This window comes from Lepus europaeus, chromosome 7, assembly GCF_033115175.1.
Source record: "Lepus europaeus isolate LE1 chromosome 7, mLepTim1.pri, whole genome shotgun sequence".
NCBI classification, from domain to species: Eukaryota; Metazoa; Chordata; class Mammalia; order Lagomorpha; family Leporidae; genus Lepus; species Lepus europaeus.
The window spans coordinates 85,526,141-85,533,999 of NC_084833.1; positions in this window are offsets into that span (position 1 = coordinate 85,526,141).

Consider the following 7,859-nt stretch of genomic DNA (forward strand, 5'->3'; position numbering starts at 1 on the left):
TTTTTGAAAATTTTGATGATCTGATTAATTTTAACTTCAATTGCCTTCTTCATGCTAATTGAAGCAAAGAAAATCTGGTAAATGGGACTCTCACAAAAAGATGTACTTACATTTATCTCTTACAGAATAACGGTAGAAATTTTATATTTCATCCAAAGGCCTGAAGAATAACAAATACACTCTCTGTAGATTATTCAGCTCAGTTACCTCATTGTGAAAACTCTTTTAGGTTTAGAATATCCATCAAAGATTCTAAATACAAATTCTAGCTGCAACAGTTTGGTCCCTCTAGAAAGTAGAGAAGTGGCAAGGAAGTGCTCAGCTGGCATATAACTTTACAGACGGTTTCTGGAACACCAGGAAACATACTTATTGAGTCACCCCATGACATTTTAGAGAAAGCTCCATGAAGTTCACAGTGAGCAATCCCTTCTCCGCTTGCAATGAAAGCAATCCTATTTCTGAAAAAGCACTGATATACTTTCCCTCATTGCTTTGTTCCCAGTCTCCATCTCTTTAGCCAGAGGCATCAGTTTAACTTGGAGCATGATAACGGATTGTATTAGCAGGGATGCTAAATAAAGTTGGTATTTGGCAGAGTAATATTTTGAGTCTCAAGATCGATCACTGTCATGAAAGTCAGGAGAATGGAGGGGAGGTTAGAATTCTCTAAATTAATTTACTTCCACAACTACATCAGGAACTATCTCTGAAAGGCACCACCATAAAATTCTACAATAAACTAGGACTGGAGAAAGCTCAGATTGTGTTTTGGGAATTCTTGTCTCATGAAGTAGGTGAGAAGCCTACCTAGTTTGGTCCTGAGACAATATGAAAAGAAGGGCAGGGAATATTCAGTGAAAGGATCAGATATTGATGTCTCTACTTTCTTCTTTCTCAGGATAAATGCTTAGAACACATTCCTGGATACACTTGGGCAGAGACTTGAGGCTTCCAGGAGAGGATCAATAACACACCGCTTTGAGCAAGCTGCAAAGGTGAGAGCACAGCAAGGGGAAGTGGTTAGTTGGAGATAGAGGAGCTCCAGGCTAGAGCTCTGCTTCTGCCCCATGGAGGTTGGGTAATGCTGCACTCAGAAATTTCCCTGTGCTTTGATGAGGTCATACATGAGAGCTGTGAGAATCTGTACTTTAGTACCACTTAGGTCAGGAGAAAGGAATCACTTGCTGGCTCAACTAGTGACTGCCAGAATCAGAGCATACAGAGGTCAGAGTAGACCAGCTGCTTTGTTGCTGATACTCTCAAGGGTTCAGAAGACAGGAAATACAGACTAAATGGCCACTTAACCCCTGTATGTTTGACAGCACAGAGTATTTTATGGTCCTAGATGCCATCTCACACTGTTTTAGAGAATAGTGCTGCAGTTTGAACAGGATTTGTCTCCCCAACTCATGTAGAAATTTAAACCCTAAAGCCTTATGTTAAAAGTTAATAGACTATTGTTTTTTTTCTTTTTTTCTCTTAAAATATTTTATTTTCTATTTTCTTTCTTTATTTTTAGAAAGCTTTTATTTAATAAATATAAATTTCATAAGTACAGATTTTGGAAAATAGTAGTTCTTCCCCCCATACCCGCCCACCCACCCCAAGTCTCATCTCCCGCCCACCTCCTACTCCATCTCCCGTTTCATTCTTCATTAAGATTCATTTTAATTACCTTTATATACAGAAGACCAACTCTATACTAAGTAAATATCTCAACAGTTTATACCCACACAGACACACAAAGTATAAAGTACTGTTTGAAGACAAGTTTTACCATTAGTTCTCATAGTACAACTCATTAAAGACAGAGTTCCTACATGGGGAGCAAGTGCAGAGTGACTCCTGTTGTTGATTTAACAATTGGCACTCTTATTTATGACGTCAGTGATCATTTGAGGCTCTTGTCATGAGCTGCCAAGGCTATGGACACCTCTTGAGTCCACAAACTCTGACCTTATTTAGACAAGGACATAAGTGAAGTAGAAGTTTTCTCCTCCCTTCTTAGAAAGTTACCTTTTTTTTGATGGCCCTTCTTTCCACTGGGATCTCACACAGAGATCTTTCATGTAGACCATTTTTGTCACAATGTCTTGGCTTTCCATGCATGAAATTCTCTCATGGGCTCTTTAGGCACATCTGAATGCCTTAAGGGCTGATTCTGAGGCCAGAGTGCTGTTTAGGGTGTTTGTTCTTCTATGTGTGCTGTGTGGCCTGCTTCCCATGTCAGATCATTCTCTGCTTTTTAATTATATCTGTTATTATTAGCAGACACTTGGTCTTATTTATGTGAACCCTTTAACACTTATTACTATCTTTATGAAAAGTTATGCACATAAAATGATCGCTTTAACTAGTATGATGGCATTAGTACTTGCCAACTTAATGGGATTTGGGGTCCTAAAGCAAGTTTTAAGCTTTACTCTTATGTGTAAGTCTGTGGGAATGTGTGCTGAACTGTACATCTCCTCCCTCTTTTATTTCCACTCTTATTTTTTACAAGAATCAATTTTCAATTGGATTGAAACACCTAAGAATAATTCTGTGTTAAGTAAAGAGTTGAAGCAATGGTAATAAGTAGAAAAAGAAAATAGTAAAAAGATTAAAATAATAAGCTGTTCCTTGACAGTCAGGACAAGGGCTGATCAAGTCATTGTTTCTCATAGTGTCCATTTCACTTCAACAGATTTCCTTTTTGGTGCTCGATTAGTTGTCACAGATCAGGTAGAACATATGATATTTGTCCCTTTGGAACTAGCTTATTTCACTAAGTATGATGTTTTCCAGATTCCTCCATTTTGTTGCAAAGGATCGAAGCTATTTTTTACCGCTGTATAGTATTCCATAGATTACATATCCCATAATTTCTTTATCCAGTTTTCCATTGACAGACCTTTAGATTGAGTCCATGTCTTAGCTATTGTGAATTTAGTGAAAATAAACATGGAGGTGCAGATAGCTCTTTTATTTGCTAATTTAATTTGTCTTGGATAAATTCTGAGGAGTGGGATGGCTGGGTCGTATGATAGGACTGTATTCAGATTTCTGAAATATCTCTAAACTATCTTCCATAGAGGCTTTATTGGTTTGCATCCCCACCAACAGTGGATTAGTGTGTCTTCTTCCCCACATCCTTACCAGCATTTGTTGTTTGTTGATTCCTGTATGAAAGACACTCTAAATAAGGTGAGGTGAAACCTCATTGTAGGTTTGATTTGCATTTACCTGATGGCTAGTGATCCTGAACATTTTTTCATGTGTCTGTTAGCTGTTTAGATTTTCCCTTTTGAAAAATGTCTGTTTAGGTCCTTGGCCCATCTATTAAGTGGATTGTTTGTTTTGTTGTTGAGGATTTCTTGATCTCTTTGTAGATTCTGGTTATTAATCCTTTATCAGTTGCATAGTTTGCAACTAACTTCTTCCATTCTGTTGGTTGCCTCTTCACTTTCCTGACTGTTTCTTTGCTGTAGAGAGCTTCTCAATCTGATGTAATCCAGTTACAATATTTGCTGTGGCTTCCTGTGCCTCTTGAGTCTTTTCCAAGAAGACTTTGCCTGTACCAATATCTTGAAGAGTTTCTCTGATATTCTCTAATAATTTGATAATGTCTTGCTTCATACTTCTGCATGTGGAAACCAAGTTTTCCCACCACAATTTTTTGAAGAGACTGTCTTTGCTCCAGGTATTGGTTTTAGCTCCTTGATCAAATATAAGTTGTTTCTAGATATATGGATTGATTTCTGGTGTTTCTATTCTGTTCCGTTGGTCTATCCATCTGTTTTTGTGCCAGTACCAGGATGTTTTGATTATAACTTCCCTGTAGTATGTCTTGAAATTTGGTATTGTGATGTCCCTGGCTTTGTTTTTGTTGTATAAGATTGCTTTAGCTATTCGAGGTCTCCTGTGCCTCCACATGAATTTCAGCATCATTTTTTTTTTTTCTGAGAAGAATGTCTATAGTATTTTGGTTGGTATCACATTGAATCTAATTTGCTTTGGAAGAAAGGATATTTTGATTGTATTGATTCTTCTAATCCATGAACATTGAAGAGTTTTTTCCATTTTATGTATCTCCTTTTTTTGTTCTTAAACATTTTGTAATTCTCCTTGTAGAGATCTTTGGCGTCTTTGGTTAAGTTTATTCCAAAATATTTAATTTTTTGTAGATATTGTGAAGGGGATTGATTTTAGAAGTTCTTTCTCATACGTGGCATTGTCTGTGTAGACAAAGGCTGTTGATTTTTGTGTACTGATTTTGTATCCTGCTACTTTACCAAACTCTTCTATGAGTTCCAATAGTCTCTGTGGAGCTCTTTGGATCCCCTATATAAGAATCATTTTATTTGCAAATAGGGATAATTTAACTTCCTCCTTCTCAATTTGTATCCCTTTAATTTCTTTTTGTTGCCTAATGGCTCTGGCTAAAACTTCCAATACTATATTGGATAGCGATGGTGAGAGTGGGCATCCCTGTCTGGGATTGCATCTCAGTGGAAATGCTTCCAACTTTTCTTTATTCAATATGATGCTGGTAGTGGTTTGTCATAAATTGCCTTGATTATGTAGAGGAATGTTCCTTCTATATCTTCTCTAATATTAATTATTTCTTTTCTCCTAATTAGTTTCGGGTTTGGTTTGTTGTTATTTTTCTAGATCCTTGAGGCATTGATAGCTCATTTATTTGGTGCCTTTCCAATTTCTCAATGTAGGTACCTACTGCTATAAACTTTCCTTTTAATACTGCTTTTGCTGTATCCCATATGTTTTGATATGTTGTATTGTCATCTTCTTTTGTTTCCAGAAAATTTTTTTTTTTTGATTTCTATTTTGATTTCTTCAATGACCCACTGTTCATTCAGGAGCATGTTGGTCAGTCTCCATACACTTATATATGCTCTAGAGTTTCCTGAGTTTCCAATTTCCAGCTTCATTCCATTGTGGTCCAAGAAGATGCATGATACAATTTCAATTTTTTTGAATTTGCCGAGACTTGCTTTATGGTCTAGTATGGTGTCAATCCTAGAGTAAGTTCCATACACTGCTGAGAAGAATGTGTATTCTGAAACTGTAGGATGAAAAGTTCTGTAGACATCTGTTAGGTTCATTTGGTCTATAGTGTCGATTATATCTGCTATTTCCTTGTTGATTTTCTGTCTGGTTAATCTGTCCATTACTGAATGGGGTATTAAAGTCTCCCAATACTATTGTATTGGAGTTTAAGTCTCCCTTTAAATCCCTTAACATTTCTCTTAAATAGCCAGATACTCTGTAATTGGGTGAATATACATTTATAATAGTTACATCTTCCTGTTAAATTGATCCCTTAATCACTATATAATGACTTAATCACTATATAATAACTTCTTTGTCTCTTAACAGTTTTTGTGTTAAAGTCTATTTTGCCTGATATTAAGATGGCTACACCAGCTCTCTTTTGGTTTCTGTTGGCATGAAATATCTTTTTCCATACTTTTACTTTCAGTTTGCATGCTTTCTTATGCAGAGTGTAGTTCCCAACAAACCTAAAACCACCAAGAGGACCTCAGCTGTCATTCTCACGCCTCGTTGAGACAGACCTTCTGCAGTGACCTTGTCAGACAGCTGAAGTTGCCTTGGCCTCACCAGCTTGGGCTGCTGTGGTCTGGTCTCATCTCACTTTCCAAAGCTGGTGCATAGGCTCTAGGCTGTTGGAGTTCTGAGCCGTGGGCACCCACACCCTTTGTATAGGTCCACCATGTCCCTCTAATTTTGGTAGTTTCCTATGCTGTTTTCTTCCTAACTCTTCCCTGAGACTGTACTGTCTCCACTGTTTTTAAACTATCTTCTCCTGGGCTAGATCAGTAAGCTCCTTCCCTACTCTGCCATCTTGACTCCACATTAGACTATTGTTAATGGTTGATGTTTTAAGAGTGAAGCCTTGATTAAAATATGGTTATTGGAAGGTGGGCCTTAATGGAGGATTTTATGTCATTGGGGCTTGCCTGCTGAAGGTAGTTCTCACTGGAAGTGTTGATTTTTTATATAAACTGAGCATGCTTCCTATTTCTATCTGCTTCCTAACTGACCGTGTGATCCTCCCTCCACGTGTGTTCCACCTTCTACCACTTTCATCGGACACCAGACTAATGATGCTACCTAATTTTGAACTGTGGACTTCCAACTTGTGACCAAGACTAAATCTTTTTCTTCATAAGGAGTTCCTTTCAAGTATTTGTTACGGCTATAAAAAGGTGACTTATAAGTTAAAGAGAAAAAAGCTAAAAGATCAGTAATTTATCAGAAAGCAACTAACTATAGAAAATTACTTAAACTTGAACAGATTGTGATACTATTTTCTATCAATTTGAAGCTTGTTTCCTGTGTTCTCTAGTCCAGTGTGGGTAAGATCTCAGGAGGAAGATTTGATGAGTTAGTGAGAAGCAAAGATGCCAGAAGTTCATCAAACATCAAAGTATAGTATGTTCAATTTCTGAACCTCTACCTTTGTCTGTTATATGGCTATCTGGGATAGACGGTGTGCTTTGCTGTATTAATCCTTGTCTTGATTATTAGAAGTTGAGGTATCAATACTATGATCTGTAGAGATTTCTCAGAGTGTAGGGATTAGGTTTATGATTTTCTGTGGAAAACACATACCCTGATAGCACAGACAGGGACAGATGCATAACAGAGCAGAAACTTTAGGGTCATCAGTATATACCACACTGTTCATATTGCTGCTGTTATGTAGGTTGGGGTCCATGAAGAACTGAGGATAGTGACTTCACTGTCAGGAAGGTCTGAGTTTCAGAACAGGCACTAGCTTGTTCCATGAGACAGAACAAGCAGCATAACTTCTCTGAGGATATTCTTTCATATAATGGCACCTAAATGGTTGTTAATTGGACTGAAGTGGTTAACATATGAGGGGTTTTTAAAAATATTTTTAAAATTTATTTGAAAGTCAGAGTTACAAAGAGAGAGAAGAGGCAGAGAGAGAGAGAGAGAGAGAGAGAGGTCTTCCATCTGCTGGTTCACTCCCCAATCGGCCTCAACAGCTGGAGCTGCACCAATCCAGAGCTAGGAGCCAGGAGCTTCTTCTGGGTCTCCCACATGGGTGCAGGGGCCCAAGGACTTGGGCCACCTTCTACTGCTTTCCCAGGCCATAGCAGAGAGCTGGATTGGAAATGGAGTAGCCGGGACACGAGCTGGCACCCATATGGGATGCCGGCACTGCAGGTGGCAGCTTTACCCACTAAACCACAGCACTGGCCCCTGAGGTGTTTTTTTTTTTTTTTTTTAACATTCTGTAATTCTCTGACTAGACTGTATACTTCTTTTAAAAATACATTTATTAGAGAAAGATGAGGGGGAAAAATGAACTCCAACCCCTTATTAGCTTCCAAAATGCACACCCAAAATAGCCCCAGCCTAGGAGCCAAACCAGGAGCTGGGTACTCAATCCAAGTTTCCCACATGAGTGACAAGAGCCCAGCTATTTGACTTTATGTAACTTTCTCAGGCCATGCAACTATCATAGGTAAATTGAGGACAATAATTATGCTATCTCCTTATTTTCTCAACCCTTAATATGTCAATGAAATATTTTTCTCAATAATATGTCTTGTAATAGGATGGAGAGCTCAGCAGTCAATTGACTTTCAACAAAGGTGCCGAGGGAATACAGTAGAGATAGGACTCATTCTCTTCAGTACTTGGTGTTGGGGAAACTGGATGTCCACATATAGATGAAGGAAAATGGAGCCTTATCTTACCCCCTTTTACATGATTAAACTCACAATGTCTTAAAGACATAACATAAGACCTGAAAGTATAGAACTACTGGAAGAACACATAGGAGAGCAGCTCTATGGGTG